Genomic DNA, 26,039 nt, shown 5'->3' with positions numbered 1-26,039 from the left:
TATGTTTGTATGGCGTTGGTATTTTGGGGGTATCTCACTAAGCTTTCGGGCTTATAGTTGTCGTTTAAATGTCTCAGGTACTTCAGGAGACCGTAGCAATGCAAAGGCATGATCGTACCGTTCCTCGGGTTATATGTGTTGATGATGTGGTTTCTGGGAAATAATCTGATAATAAATGTATTGAAAACCTTTTTGTGATAACTTTATGAAATTGGGTTGTTTTTGAAAAGTTTAAATTGGTTGGAATTTTTAGAGTGTTACAGTTTGTAGCCGGAGCATTTCCGGAGCAGCAGCGGACGGAGGTTTCCCACACAGATTATCAGCAGCTACTTGTATGATGTGAGTTACCTTCTAGTAGGGGTGGGTCTAAGGCCACAATGCCGCCCCACCAATGAGGAGTATTTAGAAGATGATTGTCTTTGTGATAGTTATCTTGGTCTGCTATGTGTTTGGTTATGAGTTATATCTGTATGATATGTTACGTGCATGATAGGGATAGTTTCCCTGATAGTGGTCATTAGGACTAAGGGCTAGGTCAGTACCCGGATATGCCTGACTGTATGCTTATATCTTGTTATTGTATGCTAGTGTTTACGGGTGGAATAGTCCCCAGTTACCAGTTGAAAGATACCGATGATGATTACCGGTTGGAAGATACCGATGATGACTACCGGTTGAAAGATACCGACGATGATTATCGGTTGAAAGATACCGATGGTATTGTATGGTATGTGGTATGATGGGGGAACTCACTAAGCTTCGTGCTTACGGTTTCAGTTTTTGGTTTCAGGTACCACTTCATCTAGGGAAAGAGACGGCGGCGTAGCATGGCATCACACACACATCTGATTTTTCGCACGGTGTTTTCTGGGATTGTACTCTAATATGATATTTGTTTATTTTGTGGGTTTCAAACATGATACTTGATTTTATGAGATGATGTGTTATAAAATATTTTCTAGTGAATGTTTTATGAGTTAATTAATTAAAAAGGAAATTGTTGGACTTGAATTTTGGGACGTTACACAAACATTTCTCGGGAACCGCCATCACATCGGACCGTAGTCCAAAAACATCAAGCATACTAACTTTCTACGGGTACCGTCCCGACATTCATTCGAAATCCGGAAAGATATATAAACCTACATCGGGCCCTGCCCGACATCGTACCTTAATCTGGAACATATTATCATACACAAACGGTCCGGTCTTGGTGCCTTTGACCCGTTCCTACGGGAGGGAAACTCACCTCACACTGTAGAAGTCTCGTGGACAAAACGTTGGCTGCTAGATGACAGATTCCCGAACTGTCGACATCAAAATAACACCCGATTAATAATTCGGTTCCAACACATAACCATAAGTCCATGCTTGGGGTAAAAGACTACTTTACCCCCAACATAGATTGTTCCAAACCCAAGGTCCAATCCAAAGGCCCACAAGTCAAACAATGAACCAAAGCCTAACATGTGGCCCATTTTTCTAAATTGGGCCCAAACCTCTACAAGGTCTTACCCTAAGGCCAAACCATTTATTCCAGTCCAAACATTTGGCATTCCAATGGTCTAACCTATCATAATCCTCATGGCCCAGTTTTTGCCTATCTATGGGCCAATTTTTCAAATTGGACCCAAGCTTTTCAAATGGGACTTTTCCTAAAGCCCAATTCAATATTCTAGTCCATATACTTGTTATTGGATAGGCGAACAATGGTCCAAACATCTAGGCCCAACCGAAAAGGACCAACTCAAAACCAAACACAATTAGGGTTTTCACATGAAATGACAATTAAGGTTAATTAGAAACACTTAACTCATTAAGAACTTTATCCATTAAGTCTATTAATCTACGAGGTCAATCATACAGTTTAGTTGGGCATAATTCATACTTCAATCGACTGGTCCAAACGCGGGTCCCGACAATCCAAAACTAACATCATCCAAAATTAGGGTTTACTAAACCCTAATTACGGTTTCTAACCCAAGCACATGCCAATTATTCAAATGATTAAATTTTTAGGTCAATTATGGTTTCATTAGGTGGGCACCACCCACTACTAACTCGGGTAGTTGTGGTCCACGGCGGCTTGCGGCGGCGGCCACCACCTGGTGGTGGTGGTTACGATATTTGGCTAAAATGTCCAAGTATCCCAAAATAACAATCAAACGCACACAAAAGCACACAACCACCCAAGGTGGCGGCTGGTGGTGGCAAAATGGCAGCGTGAGGTGGAAACCACCACCTTACGGTGGTGACGGGTTGTTTTCCTTGAATAATCCAGCCACAAAATACTTTTTACAACGTAATATCCAAAGAAACAAACACACACATAGCCACCCTTGTGGCAACCGTAGGTGGTACAAGGTGGCAGCCACCACCTCACGATGGTGGTGGTGGCTTTTCTCGTGAAGTCCGGCCAAGCGACACACACCCAAATACTTAAACACATACACAATACATGATTTTTGCCGAGAATTGAACACAATACCCACCTCATGGTGGCATACAGAGTCAACAGTGACACTGGAAGGTGGCCACAGCAGCGACATCGACGACAGCCACCGTGGTTGGCCGCCATGGTTGTTCTTCACAACTTTCACTTGACAGAAAACCAACACACATGCACGTCCACATCGCGAGCTACCAAGAAAATACCCCTAGCTTGGCAACCCACAAGATGACAGGCGGCGGCCGGAGGGCACCATCAGTACAGAGCGGCCGCATGACGGTGAATACGAAAGCCGGACGTGACATACATAAAAAGAAGGTGGAGCAAGGACTATGTCGTCGACTGAGAGGGCACTGCAGCTGGACCGTCAATGGGAATAACGATGTTCGTCGGTTTCGGCGAGGTTAGGAGGTGGCGGCCGAAAGTTAGTTGAGTAAGGTTGACGGTTGGGAACTCATTAGGGTTAGGGTTATGGCATGGGTGACATGTTTATGTGTCCCGTCCAAATCCGAACATTTTCTCATACAAAGACTTTCGGTCCCTCCTTCTCCTTTTCCTTTCAAATTAAATCCAACATTTACCAACTCAACCCTCACAATTTCTAACTCATTTCAACTTAAGTCCTAATAAGTCCTAATATTTTACTAAACACCCCTAACTTCTAAAAACCTTTATAAAACAAATCCCGAAATTACACTTTAACCCTCAGAATTCAAAATTATATCATCTGGGTCTCGAAAACCAAGACCCTTCTAAATATTATGAATTTTAGGACTACTATTTATTTACTAATTTTATCTATTTATTTACTTAATAAACGGGATGTTACAGTATTGGTAATAGAAAGAAACGTGTGGCAGTTAAGCATCTATTTTGTAATCAAGGGTCTACAAGGACTATAACTAAACTACACAATCCTAGAAAAACATGAAGTAGCACTTATATATGATGCAAATTTTCTCCGAAGATACTTCTAGGCACACCACATAGAATTATTGTCCGAGAAACTAACCTGAGAAATATTGTAGAAGATGGAGAAATCAAGGTGTCTTGCTAAATGGGCAACCGGACTCGGTGAGAATCACATTGGTTGTAGACCAGACAAAAGCATCAAAGAACAGCCCATGACATATTCTCATACCAAAATACCCGAAGAGGACTTGAAAGCAATACAAAGCGATGCACGTAGCACAGGAGAACGCCCATATGCATTCGACCTATAGATACTCTACATAGATGGTGCTTGAAGCAAAGTAGGATATAGTGCCGCATTCGTACTAAAAATCCCAAAGATTAGCCAAATAACATGCACTTTACAATTTGACATCAACATATCCAACAACGAAACAAGATATGGAGCATTACTGGTTGGAATGAGGCTAGATAGAGAAACAAGAGTGCAATATTTAAAGTCATTAATAGATTTTCTATTCATCACAAACCAGATTAATGTTATCTACTAGGTAAAGGAACAAATAATGCAATGGTATGTAGAGGTAGTACGTAAGCTGACAGGTGCCTTCACGGAGTTCAAAGTAATCATAGTTCTAAGCGCAGTGGACATGCAAGAAGATGCACTTCGTAAACTCGCCTCCATGACCTTCGACCACTTGTCTCAAAAGGTCCTCGTAAATGTCTTACCAAAAATAAGTATAAAAACCAAAGATATAGAGGATCTTAGGTAGAAATAAACCAACCAGATAATGGCTTATTATGATTTAAAACAACATGGAGTGATACCAAGCGACCATCATTATGCCAAGAAGATCCAAATAAAAGCACCTCACTTTGCCATCTTGAAAAACAACAAGGCACCTCACTTTTCCATCATGAAAAACAATCTTTACCGGAAAGGGCGCCTAGAAGCATTGATCTGATGCATAATGTGCTAAGAGGGAAATGAGTTCTTAAAAGAAGTGAAAGCGGGTGAAATATGATCCCATGATGGTGGCTGAGCAACCTCAAGGGAAATCCTACAACTTGGCGTATAGTGGTCAGATGTGAAAAAAGAAGCCATAAAGATGACTCGTAAATGTCACCCATGGAAGATATACACACCACTTCACTACATGTCAATAACATCGCTAACAAGTATAAATGCCTCATAGAATTTGAGCCAATTAGGAATAGATATCCTTGGCCCATTCTTGGAAGCTGCGTGATGTATCAAATCCATAATTGTGGAAATAGGCAACTTCACGAAATGGATTGAAGCAGAAGTAGTATCTATAGTCACTGACAGAAATATGATTATGTTAATTTGGAAAAATATCCTCACAATATTTGGCAAAACAAAAACACTGATCAGAGATAACGACTCACAATTCACAAAAAAATCCAATTAAGGATTGGTGTAATGAGCAAGGAATTGAGAGACGCTTCACATCAATGGCCCGCCCTCAACCGAACGGTCAAATAGAAGTTTCAAATAATATCATAGTAGCAGGATTAAAGAAAAGATTGTGGAAGGAAACGGGATGTTGGGTGATAACTCCCTACAGTTTTATGGTCATACCATATAACAATGCACATAAGCATGAAAGAAACACCCTTTAGCCTGACCTACAGGATAGAAGCAATACTTCTGGCCGAAATCATAATCAACTCCCTAAGAACAACATACTTTGACAAAAGGCTAAATTCGAAAGAATTTTACCAAAACCTAAACATGCTTGATGAGAAAAAAGAAGTTGTAGACCTATAACATGTAACCCAAAAAGTAGCCACAACATAATACTACAATCCATGCACAAATGGCCGAGCCTTATAATTTGGAGATTTGGAGCTTAGAAAAAATGATGCCGGTTGAGAAGAACTTAGTGGCAAGTCAGCAAAAACATAGGAAGGCCCCTATTGTATCCTCCAAGTACTTCGCAAAGGTTCAAAATCTTAGGTGCTTCTACTACTAGCAAGAAAACATGCACAACAAATACCCAAACTTTCCATAATAACTTACTCTTTTGTTAAGAAGCACTAATATTCTCTTCAACAAAATTTTAATGAGTGGTTGGATTGATCACCCAACCACCCTTCTTGTTTCTTTTTGCATTTTGAATACAAATACTTTCTTTTCTCTTATATTTAACTAATTTTTTTTCATTACTCATTGTTGCAGTATGGAACCTAAGAAAGTGGTAAAGTGGGCCACATAATCCACATGACCATATCCTAGTTATAACGCCTGGTTTCCAGGTAAGTTTCTCAAGTTTTAAATAATTTTTTATTACAAGAAAAGCCATTATGCTAACCGTAATTGTGAGTTACTCTTAGCGTAGCTCATTAAAAAGGATTATGGGTTCTTTCGAGTATGTTGGGTGTAGGTATGAGTACGAATAGCGTACTCATGCAGAGTGCAAAACCCTAAACATTAGGGTTTGGACCCAATTTTATCACCTTATGTCCTCTTGTGGCCTCTTCATGCTCAACCTTCTTTCACTACAAAGCAATTATTCGAAACTCTAGCCCCCATTAGTGAAAGTTTGTGACCATTTAGTGTTTTTGTGGGTTTTTTCCACTCTTATAAGTATAAGAAGAATTCCATCATTGATTCTCGGTGAAGCTCAATCTCCTAGATCTAAAACTTTCATCATCCTTGCATGCTACTGATGGTATAAATCTCATACCTTTATGTTTCTTCTTCTAGATCTAGAATTGGTGCATGTACTGTTATGCATTTAGTCCCAAGATTTGGACTTTTGACGAATGGGTTACTCTTAAACGTCATGAGTGTCATTTATGGTCATTTTTGAGTTGATGAAGTCATAAAAATAGGAGCTTAGACACTCCCATTCATCCATGCATGAGATTTTGGACATTAAAGTGTATATTGAACTTAGTGTTTGGATTTGTGCCTTATTAATCCATTCAAAGGCATCAAGTTGTCGACTTTATCAGTTAATACGTGTTGGGTTTTGAGCATTCTAACACTCCTATGGTGTACATGCAACCCTATAAACTATGGATCTATGTTTTCTCTATTATACATGCAAATAAGAAGTTTCCAAGGCTTTAATCCTAACTAGAATATTATGAAGTTCTTATACTACAAAGTTTTAGTTAGATGACATACCTTTTGATGTAGCTTGATGTCTTCAATCTTTAAGAGCTTAGCCCCAATAGTGTGGAAGCCTCAAGTGGAATCACAAATCACCAAAACACCTTGGAATACTTTAGAGAATATGGATACTTGGTTCTCTCTAGTGAAATCGGCTAGCCCTTCTTAGAGTACCACACTAGTGCCAATTTCACCAACCATGGACATCTTTATATAGTATGGAAACTAGGGTTAAACCCATGACCTTTCATTTCATTTGATCCATGGGTTAAACACTCCATGGACTATCCATGAAAGCTTAGCCCAACCTAAATGAACTTGGCCCATTCCATATATATATATAAGAGTCCATATTTAATTAGTTCATTTTGATCACTTAATTAATTCTAAATTAAGTCTTGATGAATACTAATTAAATAATATGATTCCATATTAATATATTAGAACTTATAATATATTAATATAAATCATAAATATACTATTCTCAAAAGACAATCCATATAAATTGTGTCGGTGAAGTGCAACCCAAATGGACCATGCCGGGTCGGGTCAAGTACATACCAAATATAGTTATGGACTTAGACATTAATCCAACAGTCTCCCACTTGGATAAGTCTAAAACTATTGTTGAGTATGACTTCAAAACCTAACTGGCAATCGTATCTCTTAAAGCCGCTGTCGAACTCTGGTCTTGTCAACAAACTTGTCCATTAGATAAGGGATCATATATTCCTCCATTCTAGATATCATATGGACTGAGACATGGATTATAATCATTCTCTCTGTCCATTTGTTGTTTCCCGATTTCCGATTCATGACGACTGACTAATTGAACAAATCAAATCAGTCCTGGCTTGGCCAAGCACTCACATGTGTCATCATTAAATCATCGAGGGGCCCACAGATATCGCTTTTATCCCGAAGGTAAAAGGAATGGATAAACTTCGACTCATATTGATTGTTCTACTACTTGTTGAATCATACACAAAGGCACGTTTTATAACACCGAGTTACCGAATGCGTTTTCGCGCAATCAATGTACATCCAACTCATAGTAACAACTCATATCTCTAGGTCTAAAGAATATAAGATATTATCGTCTCATGATCACTCGTGATAAAATCCATGAAGTGATTCCAATGAGCGCGGGTTGAATCCAACACTCAGAACTTATGAGCACTCATGAGTGTTGTAGCCCTTTGTCCAACATCTTAGACCTCTACAAGCCAACCCATGACAGTCTTGATTCATATCTACTTCCAACATATGACCGGCTGTGGATGGTTTGAATAACTTAGTCATTCCGGAAGAATAACCTAGTTTATTCTGGAAGTCAAAACATACAAAGTGAAACACACGAATAAATGAATCAAATATGGTATCAAACCCTATGAATATAAATAAACACTTTTATTTATCACCATATTGATTACTCATTATTCATTTTTTCGGTTTTATCAACTTTATACTTGAATTAAAACACTAGCTGTACCATACACAATGTTTTCTAAACACTAGTCATGCCATACACAAAGTATGCATACTATGTTTGTCTATGATCTTTACTTTGTGAAATAGATCAATTGAGCATAACTCTAATGATCATCTTTTCACAGTCCCAAACCCTCACTGCAAATGCAAGAATTCCAAATTCATGCCATTTACTAAAATCTATTAGATTCTGAACTTATATGCATTGATCCTCTTGTAATGATTATGTACAAATTCACAAAGACTTGGCAACAATCATTACAGAGTATTCCAACGGAGATCAACTCCTTGGAAACATCCTTCTTGCATTAAGTTTCCTAATCTTACAGATTGAATACTTTCTAACTTTGAACCATTTTCATATTCCATTTTGACTATCACTTCCGAACAAGAGTTGCCTCTTTTCAGACTATGTTAATATGGTCCTTCCAAAGTCAACACTATACTTCCAACTGTCCTTGAGCAACCAATCCTTGGTAAACCTTAGATTTTCCTCAACAATTGCTTAATCATTTTAGTCATATCCAATTCTAGACCTTTTCCTTTCTTAATGCCCCGGGCATTTGGAAAATTTTAGAAAGGATAAGTATAGAACATGTAATCGATCCTATATCCGAAGCATATGGGACACAATCCATGATGTCTCACATAAAGACTAAACCAGTCTTTTGCTATAATATTTCCATTTCTATTTGCCAAGTTCTCATAATTCAGATTATGAAAAGGGATGCCGTAATCATAATCGAATTTTAGAATGCAAATAATGAACCTATATATAGAATTTCCTTATGTTGAGCCATTCCAACATGAAATTCATATATATTCTTGACTAAATACGATTAAGACCTCAATCTAAGCTTTTAGATTTGAGACATTCCAACATGAAATTCATATATATTCTTGACTAAATACGATTAAGACCTCAATCTAAGCTTTTAGATTTGAGATGAAGTATAATATCCTCTCCCTTAATTATAGCAAAACAACTTTTTCCCAATTGAGACCTTTTGTTTTTCTATAATTAACATTGCTAACTTGCAACCTTTATCATAATTATCATGCTCCCACTAACATGATGATTAATAGCATAACACTTATGCTCCCACTAGCTTTGACATGTACCCATAAATCAACTGGACTTCTAGAAATCAATACTTTATTGACTTTCTTACCAAAGTTTAGATTTCTGATACTAGATTTCCTTGATAAGGCTTTATCAATATCATACACCTCTCTTAGATAGCTCACATGTGTGTCTAAAGAATTTCAAAACTATGAAAAGGGATGCCATAATCATAGTCTAAATTGTTTAGACCTTTTGTCATTTCTCATAAGTCAATGTTAGTGTGCCGGTTAACCACGCACGCTCCACTAACGACTTTGAGAACTGCAAATATCACAATTGCTATCTACTTAAAATCTACTTAGTGAAAGAGTTTCCTTACCATCATTTTCATGAAACGAAGAAAACCTTATGACACTTTGATTTTATGGTGTAAGTGTTCCTATCCATGTGAATTTGTCAAAACCATAATCACAGGACTAGGTCGGTGACAAATCCTAACTCATATGGATTGAACTTGTGCAATCTTAACTTCTTGCCACCTAACAGCTCAAGGGCCCGCCATTGCTTCCAAGTAGCTATACAAACAATTGAGAACATGTAGAACTCAAATGTATAGCCAACTTAACTGGAATGTGCACAGAAATGTTAGCACGATAGGTTATAAACCTCTAGATGTGTGCTAGCGATGAAATACAGGTTTTATTCTTGATTACTTCTTGAAACCCTTTCAGGATCTTTTAGACTCCCACTGTCTCCTTGACCTATAAGACTTTCTTGCCAAATATTCAAGAGATAGTGTGGATGCTAATCAAGACATACACTTAACATAATTAGCCTTAGTTGGTATTTGTTTTATCCAAAACATCACAACTTACCAATTTCAAATGTACAAGAGTAGAAAACTTTTACTCTTATATTTGACAAGTGTTTTTTAAACCTTCTTTAAGACATGTCACTCAAGTTACAATCTTGGAGTATGACTCTAAGACTTGTGTTGGAACGAAGTATGTCTCATCTTCTTGATTTAACCATTTCAACAATTCAAGTTCCTCTTCTTAGTCATAAGATTTCCTTACAAAACTAATTTTGAGATGGTTTCTTAATCATTAAGATGATCACAAACATGATACTAAAGTACTCTCCCATCTTTTTAGATTTGAGAAAGTTTTATCTTTCTGCCTAAGTTGATTCTTCTTATTCGTTCTGCCTTACATTGGAAATTTTCCAATGTTTCAGAATTATACTTAAGCTTGTAAGTATAATCATATTTACTAAACCTTAGTAAATCATGACGGATAGTCTTATCCATCTTTGTGGTGGACTTTGATAAGTGCACAAGACTATGTACTCGATCCCTTAGTCCTTTACTTGACTCACACATCCATGTGAACAAGTAATTAGTCTTAATTTTCCAATACTTGAAAGTTCTCATTCATCATGCTATACAACTTGCATGATTCCAAGTTTCGGTCCAATTGAAACTTGGGTGATGAGAATCTTTCCTTATTTGGTAAATTTAGACACTACCACAAATGAAAGAATCAATTTCATATTTTCACTCTTGCTATTAATCGAATCATATAAGCAACAATTTTTTCCTCAAATGCCATTGTAAGGATATTTTAAAATAAATAAAATCTAAAATTTCCTTTTATTTTAAAAACTTTGCGGAAAAACTATCCTTACAATCCATATGAAAACTTGTTGTTATCTATTCCTAAGTAATAGCTCATATCTCCTAAGAAATAGCTCAAGAATCCGATTTTCAAACTATGCGATAGAAATCCATCTATGCGATCAGATTCAGCATATTCTTTCTTTAAGTTTCTTTACTTTTCTTTGATTCTTAAAACATCAACACGTGACCCAGTCACATCATATATCAAGAATCTCAGAACAGAAACTTAGCAGAGTTAGATAGTGGAGTTTACCTGAAGTAGAGTCAAACTTATTGACTTTAACATCCTTAGGTAAAATTGGCAGCTTCATAACCAAATCCCTTTCCTTTGGCAATAGAAACATATATGGACCCTTAGGTAATAGTACATGGGACTATCTCTCAGACTTAGCCTTTCTCTTTACCATTTGGTCAACCAAGTTGACTATGGCCAATCCCTTTCCATTGGGAAGAGAATGCATTTTTGGATTTCCTGTGTCACTATTGTCCTTGTCCATAAAGTTTTGGGAAGTTGATCTCCTAATCAAATTTTCTTTACTAGTACACTAAATCATTTCTGATTTAGCAGCACCAAGAAAATAGATAAGATCATTAAGGGTCTTGTCATAGTCTATTTCATAGGACTCCCAAAGGAAGTCACTATTTGACTTGGATAGTGATTGAACCACTAACTTTCTCAAGACTTTGACACCCAACTCTCCCGGCTTGTCAGCATGTGACTTCATCTCCAAGATGTGATCACACCTAGACCTTGCCTTGCCAATAGGGCTTGAGTGAGCTTGAACTTGTGGGTTAGGGAGAATAATTGGAGGAGGTGGAGGAAGTGAAGTTCCAAGATATTTGGGAAGATCATAGATGTCTGAACTTGACATCTCTTGGGAGATATTCAACATAGTTGATTTAAAGTCCTTAATATAACACCCAATATGAAATATTAAGGCTAGGACCCAATAAACTATTTTATAACTTGGAAGAGGGATGCCGTGATCCAAGCTATAGAATATTTGAAGGTAGGTGAATTACGATTCACCAATTTCCACCATGAAAAACGAAATAATTAATTAGGTTTTAATTGGATTTGAAATTCCTAGATCTTTGAGATTCATTGAACTGTTCAATGGCATGTTTCAATCTCGAGTGTGCCCTTCAGGTTTTGTGACTGGGATGCCGAGGATCACAAAACAAGGTGTGAAGTAACCATGCAAATTACTTGGTACCCTTAAGTGTTTACCCCTCAATCGATGTGCCGTTTAACCACACACACTCCATCGATACTATGATAAACATTAAGTTACTCTTTGCCTACCTTGTTAAATACGAGTTAATGTGCCGGTTAACCACACACGCTCCACTAACCGACTTAAACAAAGTGCAAAGTGTAATTTCATGGATTAGCACATTATTCACATTTTCCTAAGTAACTAAGATTGGTATTTATAAATGGTTTAGTTACTTAGTATTTATCATTAATACTTTTAATGAAGGGAGAATTATAGTCCTTGTCCTACCCGTTCGGATAACGACCCTCCACCAGTCAAGGAAGCGGTGGGTGAGAGTGGACACCCATTAAACTACCATTTTATAGGCAGTAACCTTATACCCCCCTTATAGTCCGGCTTTGTGAATGAGGCCTACTAACGGTAAGACTGACTTGCTCTTATACATATATAAATATTATTAACTTATTATATTATAAAGTATAAGGGTTGAATTTTAACTCTTCAAAATTCTAAGGGCTTAACTTGGATTTTCATAACTTATGAGTTTTAATTAAAAATGAAGAGACTCTTGGACATCCATAACTTGAGGACAAGTTATGGAGCCATAAAAACTGTTTATAAGGAAAGACTCTTCATTTTTTTTTGTAACCTAAGGCATTTTTATGAGTTTTTAAGATTCATAAATGTAACTTTTCATATAACTTGAGGACAAGTTACAAAAACACATTTTATGAACAACTTTTAGATTAATTTGTATTGAAAACTATTAACACATATTTTTCATTAATCTAAAAAATAACCCACAAAACAAGGTAACACAAAAAAAAAACTTTTGGATTCCATAACTTATGGAGTTTAATGTTTCTTTTATGATGAAACTTTTCATGTTCCATAACTTAAGAACAAGTTATGGAATTCTTTAAAACATTAAGACGAAGTTTTGTAACTCCATAAAAAACTTTGAATCAATTTTTTTTTAAAACCTTTTCATATCCATAACTTATGGATGTTTCAAAAAACTCTTTAGATCAAACTTTTAAAACTAATTAAATAATCATATAATTTTATCTTTTACTAAATTTGACCTAATTCAACTCATATAGAAAATGATTCAAATTTTACAAATAATTAGTTTTTCACAAAACAAGTAATTATCTTAAAATTTGACAAACGTCATGTTTTTTTTCCTTTTTTTTCCAACTTTGAAAATAAAACATTTGCATTAATATAACAGAAAACAACCCATGGCTCTGATACCACTGTTGGGTTTTGAGCATTCTAACACTCCTATGGTGTACATGCAACCCTATAAACCTTGGATCTATGTTTTCTCTATTATACATGCAAATAAGAAGTTTCCAAGGCTTTAATCCTAACTAGAATATTATGAAGTTCTTATACTACAAAGTTTTAGTTAGATGACATACCTTTTGATGTAGCTTGATGTCTTCAAGCTTTAAGAGCTTAGCCCCAATAGTGTGGAAGCCTCAAGTGGAATCACAAATCACCAAAACACCTTGGAATACTTTAGAGAATATGGATACTTGGTTCTCTCTAGTGAAATCGGCTAGCCCTTCTTAGTGTACCACACTAGTGCCAATTTCACCAACCATGGACATCTTTATATAGTATGGAAACTAGGGTTAAACCCATGACCTTTCATTTCATTTGATCCATGGGTTAAACACTCCATGGACTATCCATAAAAGCTTAGCCCAACCTAAATGAACATGGCCCATTCCATATATATAAGAGTCCATATTTAATTAGTTCATTTTGATCACTTAATTAATTCTAAATTAAGTCTTGATCAATACTAATTAAATAATATGATTCCATATTAATATATTAGAACTTATAATATATTAATATAAATCATAAATATACTATTCTCAAAAGACTATCCATATAAATTGTGTCGGTGAAGTGCAACCCAAATGGACCATGCCGGGTCGGGTCAAGTACATACCAAATATAGTTATGGACTTAGACATTAATCCAACAATACGTCCCTTAGCTTAAGATCTATGAGTTGGATAAAAGGTCTTTAACCATTAAGTGCTTAATAGCATGTTTGGGGCTTTTGGCGAGTACACTATGCGTAGCCTCCTAGTACGCTCGGCGTAAAGCATTTAGCCCATGTCCGTATTTAGTGAACGTCCTATATGTTGGATTATTGTCTAGGCCCGTAACTATATTTGATAAGTACTTGACCTGATTGACCTGATTTAGCCCATGTCCCTATTTATGATTTATTAATATGTTATATGATTAATATATTAAAGGAGAAATCATATAGTTTAATTAATTTTAGACAAGAATTAATTAAGAATTAATTTTGTGGCTAAAAGAGATTAGCAAAATAAAGGGGACTGGAATTGTCAATTGTATGATAGTTGATTTTGGGCTGTGGATCCTTATGGATCATAGGGTGGATGAAATTAAGGTGCATAGACTCCTTGAATTCGTCCAAGCCTTAATCTAGAAGGATCCTTGGAAAACGTAAGGCCTAAGTAATCCAATTACGCTTTCAGGCTGTAACCCTAGCAACTCAAGTATTTAAAGAACCTAGGGGCTACAGAAATCGGCTACCAGAAACCCTAAGGAGTTCCTACAGCCGATTTTGTGCCAAAAACTTCTCTCGAAATCATACTCTTGCTTTTTGGTGTTTGCAAGCCATTAGAGGATTGACACTTGTGAGTCTAAGATCCAAGGATAACAAGATTCAAGCTTTCAAGAAGAGGTAATCATCTAGAGTTTTCAAGTCTTGGATGAAAAGCATGTTCATTAGAGAAACCTAGATCCAAGCATTAGGGTTTTCATGTGCACATTGGAATGTTCTTATGGCTCAAACCCATCAGTGGTATCAGAGCCTTGATTGGCTTCTCTTGAATTTGATGCTTTGTGCTTTGATTCTTGCTTAAAAAATTGTTTTTCTTGCTCTCTGACTGATGAACTCGACGAGTCCCATTGTGGACTCGACGAGTAGGATGAACTCGACGAGTCCATAAGGGAACTCGGTGAGTCGGAGCGTCAGATAGAGGGAATTTCGGGATTTTCTTGCTGTTTTGCTTAAGGATAATTACTTAAATTGTTTTAGTCTAATAAAATCCAAAACAAAAGATAATTACCAATTGTTTAAATAATAATTTCCTTATTTGATTATACTTGATTATTTAAATTAATTGTTGAATTATCTTGCAAGTAATGTTGACTAGGTCAAATTTAGATAATTATTAAATTAAATGCTTAATTGAAAATTGTTTGCTATTTCATCTTTGTGTTTTGGAAAAGTTCAAAACTTGTCCTCAAGTTTTGAAATTTAAATTTTATGATTAAAATGTTTAATTTGAACTATTTAAATTTCAATCACTAGAATTTTACAAGTTTAAAATTCAACCTTATACTTTATAATATTACAAGATTAATATATATATATATATATATATATATATATATATATATATATATATATATATATATATATATATAACTTAAATGCTAGTCTTACCGTTAGTAAGCCTCATTCACAAAGACGATCTGTAAGGGGGGTATAAGGTTATGGCGTATGAAATGACCATTTAATGGGTGTCCACTCTCACCCACCTCTTCCTTGATTGGTGGGCAAACCTTTCCACATTAAAAGTATAATGAATCTATATAAAGTAACTAAATGGTTTTTCAAAATTCCCAATCTTAGTTACTTTAGGCAAAGTGAATTGATGCAATTCCATGAAATTACACTTTGTACCCTTGCTAAGAAGTTAGTGGAGCATGTGTGGTTAACCGGCGCACTAATTGGTTTCTAAGGAAAGGTGGCAAAGGGTGACTCATTGTTTTTCATAGTTCAATGGAGCGTGTGTGGTTAACCGGCACATCGAATGGGTGACTGTAACAATGAGGGCACCATATACATTTGCATGGTTATTCACACCCGCTTTATGATCCTCGGCATCCCAGTCACAAACTTGAGGGGCATATCGAGATTGAAACAAGCCATTGAAAAGTTCAATGAATCTCAAAGGAATCTAGGAGTTTTCAATACAAATAAAACTTAATTTGTTTTTGTTTTTCATGGTGGAGAATTAATGAATCGACATTCACTTACCTTCATGTTATTTGCATATTAGATTACGACATCCCTTTTCTAATATGTAAATAATGTTGTTGGATCCTAGCCCTGATTTCTCATTTTGGGTGTTTAATTAGGGTTCATTTCTAATCAAACTTTTTTCTTTTCTATTTCAGATGTTGAACGTCAACAACAATGCTTCCGGCTTGAACTCCTCCGACTCGTTCTCACTCATGAATTTGTGTGGTTGAGTGATCTTTGACGCGTCCAATTTCAATGATTTGATCCGTAACATCCGAATGGTCAATCGTTACAAGGACAAAGAGTATGTCCTCGATAAGGAGATGAAGTAGGTGAACATCAACATTGCTACTCCCGAAGAAATCGCTAACTTTGAGGCCCATGAGCGTGATGCCACGAAAGTCCATTGCATCATGCTAGCGACTATGAATGCTGAACTACAAAATTCATACGAGGACTACTATCCCTACGAGATGCATCAAGACTTGGTAGACCGGTAACACCAAAGTGCGAGGCAAGTAAGGTATGAGATCATCACTTGAATGATCACTGCCAAAATGGGTAATGGAGAGTCCCATACCGCTCATCTGCAAAAGATGCATAGATATGTTGATCGCCTGCTGAAGTTAAATGTTAACTTCGATGAAGAGATGGAAATTGACATTATCCTTCACTCATTGCCTCCCTGCTACAACCAGTTCCTCATGACCTACAATATGAATAAGGAAGAGGTCACATTGATCAAGCTTAAAGGCTTGTTAAGGACCGATGAGACCAATCTCAAGGACAAGTCTTTTGCACCGACTCCCACTCCCACTGCTATACCTGTATTGGCAATTGGTCAAGGTAGGGGAAAGAAGAGGAAGGCTCCTTCAAAGAGTTACCACAATGGAAAATTCCAAGATGGTACCTCTTCTAGTGGAATCAAAGTTTGTTTCGCTAAGCCCAACTCTAACCCGAAGGAGGCAGAGTGCCACCACTACCACAAGATAGGGCTTTGAAAGAGAAGCTGCCCGGAATATCTACAAGCCATCAAGGATAGGAAGATGAAGCCATCTTTCGCAGGTATTTACAAAATTAAATCTAATGATTCATCACATGCTATATCTCGGGTTCTTGATACAGGATGTGGTTTTCACATATGTTCTTATTTGCAGGGACTAAGAAGAAATATGGATGTGGAGTGTGGAAGTATAAACCTAATCATGGGGAACAGAAGATCGTCGCCTGTCACCAAGATTGGAGTGTATTCTCTAGCGCTTAGTAATGGATTAGGATTAGATTTGAATAATAACTATTCATAAACACAAAATTGTTCACAATAATGGTAGAAATCATCTATGACTTGAGAAATGTGGAATCTCTCATTGATTAGTTCTTGATGGTTTATAGTTAAACCATCCACTACCAAAATGTTATATCAGATCTTGGATCTGAAAAATGAGTCAAAGTCATGAACATTGAGATGTAATCCATGTTTAATAGTCAAGTATGGGCTTGATTAATCTTCCTCTCTATAGCAAGGCCAGAAGGAGTAAGAGATTCTTCTAGAAAGAATACATACATGGAAGTAATATCGGTGACACCAATTGCGACGACCTGTCACCGCCATTGATAATGATCCGCGTGAATGTCATCGTGACCGTTGGATTATTTTTCGATCGGACAACTAATAGGCACCATAGAATAGCGCGTATTTTTTCCTCCAATTGGTCGACGCTATTACCCTAGGGTCACCACTAAAGGCATTTCCGCTAACTACAACGACCACCCCTTCGTCCCAGACGACTTGGTTTCTGCGTGTTATCATCCCTCTCGCATAACTACAGCGACTAATGTTTTCTGGTGTGTTTTCCCGGCGTAGTATACCAACACAAACCACTTGTAACTATAGATTGATTCAAGTCCTTCATTTTCCACTGATGTTTGCCAATTTTCAGCGTTTTTCGGTGAATTCCTAGTTTCTCCGTAGACAATAAACCTCCGGTAAGGTGGATTTTCTCTTCCCTTTTATCTTTCATTTGTTTTCATACCAATATGTAACACCAATTTCATTTTTTTTTCTTTCTAGTAATCTTGGGTCATGACCACTACCACAACACCACCGTTGTCACCATTTTCGACGACCGGTAGAATTTTCCGGCAATAGTTGTCATTTTCTGGCAATAGCAAGTTCTTTTTTTTTCTGTTTTTAATGTATATGAAATGTATGTGAAATGTTTATATTTCGGTATGTGAAATGTGTATATTTTGGTATGTGAAGTCTCTAACATCCCGGAATAACAAGAGTAGAGTTGAAGGACTAAAAGTGTAAATTTTGAAGGGCAACTCGGTGAGTCCATGGATGGACTCGGCGAGTAGGGTCGCGACTTTGGCCGCAAGTCAAGTGGCCTACTCGGCAAGTCCAAAGATGGACTCGGTGAGTAGGTGCTGAGTGGAGAAAACCCTAAATCCGGGGAATGAGCCCTATTTAAAGAGCATTATATCCTCTCCCCAGCCTCTTTGATTCCCCTTGAAGTCCAGAAACCCTAGAAAGCGTGATTGAAGAAGATTGGTGTAACAGCCCGAAATCTCAGGTATTTAATTATGTTTTTGGGGTGAGTTAAGAGGGGACTCGGCGAGTTGGAGCCTAGACTCGCCGAGTAGGATCACAGACTTGGTCGCGGGTCCGCGACTGGACTCGACGAGTCCAGATATGGACTCGGCGAGTCGACGCTGTTCATCAGAAACCCTAACCGTTCGGTTTTGGACCGTATATAATGCTCTTATATGCCGTCATTGTCCGTCTTTAGTCGATTGAGAGGAACCCTAAACGGCTGTGGGCATCTAGAGCAAGATTGGAGGATATTAGGGCTTGAAGAAATTGTTGGGCAAGGAGGAGAAGGGTTTTGGCTAAAGGAACAGCAAGGGATTCGAGTTCTGTGGTTTGGAGACACAGAGAGGGCATATTCCAGGTAATATTTCGGATTCCTTTATGTTATTTTGATGTGTATACGAATCTAGGGTTTATGAAACCCATTTAGTGGTTAGATGGGTTATTATGTTATTACCCAGACGTTTATACCCCAGTAATAAGGTGTTTAGAAGTCCAGAAAGTCCCATGGTTGTATATCTCGGGACCATACGTAATTCAGGAAGCAGTTGATCATCTGCATGGCATGGACTCGCCGAGTTGTTCTTCAAACTCGGCGAGTAGCTTGAAGATATACTGGGACTCGCCGAGTTGTTCTTCAGACTCGGCGAGTGGAGTCGGGGTGGCCCCGCGATTCTTCCAGGAGTAACTCGTCGGGTCGAGGAGGATACTCGACGAGTAGATAAGGAATCTCAGAAAGTTGGAGGACATCTAGACTCGCCGAGTCGCCATGGTACTCGCCGAGTCCGGTCGAGTTGACCGTTGACAGTTGACCAGAGTTGACCTAAGTCTGACTTCTTAGGGATAGTCACACTTAGAAGATATAAGTATTAATGAGATATGTGATGTTATAGGGAGGTTGTAGCTCGTCGGTTGTGGACGAGTCATTTCGGGATTGGTTAGCGTTCAGCCTTTACGAGGTGAGTCTTCTCACTATACTGTACCCGGAAGGGTTTGACTGTGTGACCGGAAGGTCGGATATGATATATGATATGTATGCTATATGTGGTAAGTTATTTGTTATATGTGCTATGTATGTTATGGGCCGGAAGGCGATTATATTATGGGCCGGAAGGCAATATGTTATGGGCCGGAAGGCGATATGTTGTGTGATGGACCGGAAGGTCGGCGTGGGTAGGACCGGAAGGTTTACCCAGCAGGGACGGAAGTCCCCTGAGACACACGGACCGGAAGGTCGGGCCTGGAAAGGCGTATGTGCGTAAGTTGTATATTGGGGAACTGACTAAGCATTTATGCTTACAGTTGTTGTACATGTATTTCAGGTACTACCGAGGACCGTGGGAAGGCGCCGGCGTGATCGATACACACTGAAGACTGCTTTTATGATCTTGGGATTTTGACTATTTGTATTTGGCAGAATACTCAAACTATTTATGCCTTGTTATGAATGGAAATAAATATATTTTTAAAAAGAAAAATTTGTTTGAAAATTTGCGTTGTTACAATTGGTATCAGAGCCTTGGTTTGAGGGATTCGGGTGCACCTTCGGGGGTAACCGAACTCAAACCGAGGATTTGAGGAAACTTTTTAAATGAAGGCATAAACTTTTGTAAATGGTTTTGTGGTAAGCAAGAAAGAAGCAGTGTGTACGACCAGTCAGCGCCCGAACGGTAAAGATCCCCAAAATACCTTACAATATTATATGATATGAATTGTTATGCATGCTAGAAGACTAGGTATTCATGATAGGACTAGAGTGGCCTGATTTGTGATGCTTTAGTCTAGGGAAGTTTGCCTATATGAGATGCTTTGCTAGTATGTGGGTAGATAGTGCATATCAGAAGTAGAGTACTCACTATCCGGAGTTTGGGGAGGAAGACTTGGGATGAAAACTGATGCGGTGTGGTCGGTAGTATTGGGCCCGTACTACCGAGGACACCGGGTCAGTGGGAGACCCAAGTAAGAATCCCTGGATATCGGGGACTGAGTAGGGTTGCGTATCGAGTACGATTATACTCGGAGGAGTCTCTGATAGTTTTATGTTGTATTTTAGAGACATCATGGTTAGACCACGCCACAGAGCGAGTACGAGCGGTGTGAGTGACGAGGATATTCGTCAGATGATTCACGAGGAGGTGGCGGCCGCGATCCAGGCTGAGATCCCGGAGATGTTTGGGTCTATTAAGACCACCCTGATGGAGACATTCGATGAGCGGTACGCCGTGTTGACTGAGGCTGCAACCGCTGCAGCTACCGCAGCTGTGGTCGCTGCTAGGCCACAGGGAGGTGACTCGTTGTTGTTCCAAGAGTTCAGCAACACGAAGCCACCGGAGTTTGATGGGACGCAGGATCCAATTGTTGCGATGAGGTGGATCGCGGACATAGAGGCGTGCTTCTACACGTGTTCATGCCCGGAGCACCTGAGGGTACGGTTCGCTTTGAACCAGCTCCGCCTGGGAGCGAAGGACTGGTGGAAGTTCGTGACGGCGAACTTCACTTTGGCAGAGACTACAGCGGTGACATGGGAGGGGTTTACTGCCATGTTCAGGGATGAGTACGTTCCCCCGGTGGAGAGGGAACGATTGGTGCAGGAGTTCTTAACCCTCAAGCAGGGTACTGATTCTGTTGCGGTGATTACGCGGAAGTTTCATGAGAGGGCGATGTTCTGCCCCGAGCTGGTGTCCACTGATCAGGCTAGGATGAGCCGGTACTTGGGAGTGTTGAGGAGGGATATCCGGGAGTTTGTGTCGAACTCCACATACCATACTTTTGCTGAGCTTCAGGCGAATGCCAGGAAGCGCGAGATCGAGTTGGAGACCCAGGCCAGGGAAGAGGCCGAGTCTCAGCGGGTGGACCGGCGACCAGCTCAGTTCCAGCCGGCAGCCAAGCGGACCAAGTCCGCCGATGCGAGGACGGGAGGTTCGAAGAGCCGCACTTGCGGAAAGTGCGGCAAGGGTCATGAGGGGGCGTGTCGATCTGGTGCTTGCTACAAGTGTGGCAAGGAGGGGCACATTGCTAGGGAGTGTCCCAAGGGATTTACGGTTTGCTTTCATTGCAACCAGACTGGCCATAGGAAGGCCGAGTGCCCTCAGCTTCTTCAGGGATCTGCACCTGCTGCCGGAGCTACTGCGACTCGACCGGTGAAGGCCGAGGCCTCGAGGGCTCGGGGGAGAGCCTTTCAGCTGACTGCGGAGGAGGTCCGCGCTGCGCCCGATGTTGTGGAAGGTATGTTGTAATTCATGTAATTATTTTAATGTCGAGATGTTATGCTTATGTTATTATATGCGTAGGTACTTTTCTTGTGAACTCTGTGCCTGCCTTAGTGTTATTTGACTCGGGTGCGAGTAGGTCCTTTGTGTCCTTAGCTTTCAGTCAGCATATCAGCGTTAGTCGTGAGTTGTTGAGTCGACCTTTGAGAGTTTCTATAGCTGACGAGAAAGTGATTTGTGCCACGGAGGTTCTTCGGGGATGTGTACTAGAGATTTTCGGGGTTGAATTCCCGATTGACCTGATCCCTATTGCGATGAGTGATGTCTGTGTCATAGTAGGCATGGACTGGTTGAGCCGATTCGGCGCTGTCATCGACTGTGAGCGTCAGCTGGTGACCATACGAGACCATAGTGGGGGAGTCCTTTCGGTGTACGGCGAGGGTACCCGTTCGGGATCAGCTTTTTGTTCGGCCGCTAGGGCAAGGCAGTGTCTACAGCAGGGCTGTAAGGGTTTTGTGGCGTATGTGATGGATACGCGGGAGGTTCCCGAGAGACCGAAATCAGTTGAGGAGGTCCCTGTGGTGCGTGAGTTTCCAGATGTTTTCCCCGAGGAGCTGCCGGGAGTACCTCCTGTGAGGCAAGTAGAGTTTGGTATCGATCTGGTTCCGGGGGCCGCGCCTATTGCTAAAGTGCCTTATCGTCTTGCACCTCCAGAGATGCAAGAGTTGTCCTCGCAGCTCCAGGAGCTGTTAGGGAAGGGATTCATTCGGCCGAGCAGTTCGCCGTGGGGAGCACCTATTCTGTTCATCAAGAAGAAGGATGGTTCACACCGGATGTGTATTGATTACCGGGAGTTGAACAAGTTGACGGTCAAGAACCGTTACCCGTTGCCGAGGATCGATGATTTATTCGATCAGTTGCAGGGGGCAACTTGGTTTTCCAAAATCGATCTGAGGTCAGGGTACCATCAGGTGAGTGTGCGGGAGGAGGATGTCCAGAAGACAGCGTTTAGGACGCGATATGGGCATTATGAGTTTGTGGTGATGCCTTTCGGACTCACCAATGCCCCGGCGGTGTTCATGGATCTCATGAACAGGGTATGCAGACCGATGTTGGATCGGTCAGTGATTGTATTCATCGACGACATTCTGGTGTATTCTAGATCTAGAGAGCAGCATGAGGAGCATTTGAGGGAGGTCCTTGAGGTATTGAGGTCGGAGAAGCTTTATGCAAAGTTCTCCAAATGTGACTTCTGGCTGCGAGAGGTCCAATTTCTAGGACATGTTGTCAATCAGAAAGGGATATTGGTCGATCCGGCCAAGGTTGAGGCGGTAATGAGTTGGGAGGTGCCGAAGTCACCTTCTGAGATCAGGAGCTTCCTGGGGTTGGCAGGGTATTATCGGAGATTCATCAAGGATTTCTCCAAGATCGCAGTGCCACTCACCAGATTGACCCGGAAGGGTGTTGCATTCTCATGGGGGCCCGAGCAGCAGACCTCCTTTGAGACACTTCGCCAGAGGTTGTGCGAAGCCCCGGTATTAGCTCTTCCAGAAGGGATGGAAGATTTTGTGGTATATTGCGACGCATCGATTTCGGGATTGGGTGCAGTGTTGATGCAGAGGGGTCATGTGATAGCTTATGCGTTGAGGCAGCTGAAGCCTCATGAGGCGAAATACCCTACGCATGATTTAGAGTTGGGAGCAGTAGTGTTCGCTCTCAAGATTTGGCGTCACTACCTGTATGGGGTTCGATGTACGATATATACGGACCATAAGAGCTTGAAGTATTTGATGGATCAGCCCAACCTAAATATGCGTCAGAGGAGGTGGTTGGATGTGGTCAAGGATTACGATTGTGAGATCGTGTACCACCCAGGCAAGGCTAATGTGGTAGCCGACGCGTTGAGCCGCAGGGCGGAGAGCACTCCATTGCGAGATGTATGCTTGAGACTGACTGTGATGACTCCAGTATTGGATGCTATTCGTGGGGCGCAGGCCGAAGCTGTGCGACCAGAAATGCAGAAGAAAGAGCGGGTCGTGGGATTAATTTCAGAGTTCGTTAAGGATGGGCGAGGGCTTATGACGTTTCAGGGTCGGATTTGGGTACCGTTTGTGGGCGGTACACGTATTACTTTGATGGAAGAGGCTCATAGATCGAAATACTCGATCCATCCCGGTGCTACGAAGATGTATTTGGACCTGAGGAAAGAGTATTGGTGGCCCTGTATGAAGAGGGACGTTGCATGGTTCGTCGAGCGGTGCTTGACCTGCCGTAGGGTTAAGGCTGAGCACCAGAGACCGCATGGCAAGTTACAGCCATTGGAGATCCCCGAGTGGAAGTGGGAGCAGATCACTATGGATTTCATCACCAAATTGCCGAGAACTGCCAGGGGAGTTGATGCAATTTGGGTGATTGTGGATAGGTTGACGAAGAGTGCACACTTCCTTGCCATCAGCGAGAGTTCTTCCGCGGAGAAGTTGGCAGAGATATATGTGAGAGAAGTGGTATCTCGGCATGGGGTGCCGATCTCGATTGTGTCAGACCGTGATGTGCGCTTCACTTCTAGGTTCTGGAAGAAATTCCATGAGGAGCTGGGTACTAAATTGCATTTTAGTACCGCATACCATCCCCAGACAGACGGTCAGAGCGAGCGGACGATTCAGACGCTGGAGGACATGCTCCGAGCGTGTGTGTTAGACTTCGGGGGTAGTTGGGATGCGTATTTACCATTGGCAGAGTTTTCCTACAACAACAACCATCATTCGAGCATTGGTATGCCACCTTTTGAGCTGTTGTATGGTAGGAGGTGTCGGACCCCCATTTGCTGGGGAGAGGTGGGAGAGAGAGTGATGGGCAGCACGGAGATCGTGCTCCAGACGACAGAGCAGATTCAGCAAGTGAGACAAAGGTTATTGACTGCCTAGAGACGACAGAAGAGTTATGCAGACAGGCGCCGATCCGAGCTTGAATTCCAGGTCGGCGACTTCGTTCTCCTGAAGGTCTCTCCTTGGAAAGGAGTGATTCGATTCAGGAAGAGGGGCAAATTGGGGCCCCGGTATATTGGGCCATTTCGTGTGATTACAAGGATAGGTCGGGTAGCCTATCGGTTGGAGTTGCCAGCGGAGTTGGGTCAGATCCACGACACTTTTCATGTGTCGCAGTTGAGGAAGTGCATAGCCGATGAGTCGGCAGTGGTTCCATTGGAGGATATTCAGGTGGATGCGAGCCTGAATTACGCGGAGAGACCAGTGGCTATCAGAGATCGAAAGATCAAGGCGCCGATCCGAAACTATTTGCAGAGTGAGACTTCGAGGGCGAAGTCTAATCCAAGTGGGGGAGAGTTGTAACAGCCCGAAATCTCAGGTATTGTTTAATTATGTTTTTGGGGTGAGTTAAGAGGGGACTCGGCGAGTTGGAGCCTAGACTTGCCGAGTAGGATCACAGACTTGGTCGCGGGTCCGCGACTGGACTCGACGAGTCCAGATATGGACTCGGCGAGTCGACGCTGTTCAGCAGAAACCCTAACCGTTCGGTTTTGGACCGTATATAATGCTCTTATATGCCGTTATTGTCCGTCTTTAGTCGATTGAGAGGAACCCTAAACGGCTGTGGGCATCTAGAGCAAGATTGGAGGATATTAGGGCTTGAAGAAATTGTTGGGCAAGGAGGAGAAGGGTTTTGGCTAAAGGAACAGCAAGGGATTCGAGTTCTGTGGTTTGGAGACACAGAGAGGGCATATTCCAGGTAATATTTCGGATTCCTTTATGTTATTTTGATGTGTATACGAATCTAGGGTTTATGAAACCCATTTAGTGGTTAGATGGGTTATTATGTTATTACCCAGACGTTTATACCCCAGTAATAAGGTGTTTAGAAGTCCAGAAAGTCCCATCGTTGTATATCTCGGGACCATACGTAATTCAGGAAGCAGTTGATCATCTGCATGGCATGGACTCGCCGAGTTGTTCTTCAAACTCGGCGAGTAGCTTGAAGATATACTGGGACTCGCCGAGTTGTTCTTCAGACTCGGCGAGTGGAGTCGGGGTGGCCCCGCGATTCTTCCAGGAGTAACTCGTCGGGTCGAGGAGGATACTCGACGAGTAGATAAGGAATCTCAGAAAGTTGGAGGACATCTAGACTCGCCGAGTCGCCATGGTACTCGCCGAGTCCGGTCGAGTTGACCGTT

Source organism: Lactuca serriola, chromosome 1 (genome assembly GCF_051521515.1).
Source record: "Lactuca serriola cultivar US96UC23 chromosome 1, Lser_US96UC23_V15, whole genome shotgun sequence".
Classification (NCBI taxonomy): Eukaryota; Viridiplantae; Streptophyta; class Magnoliopsida; order Asterales; family Asteraceae; genus Lactuca; species Lactuca serriola.
This window is presented reverse-complemented; position numbering follows the sequence as displayed.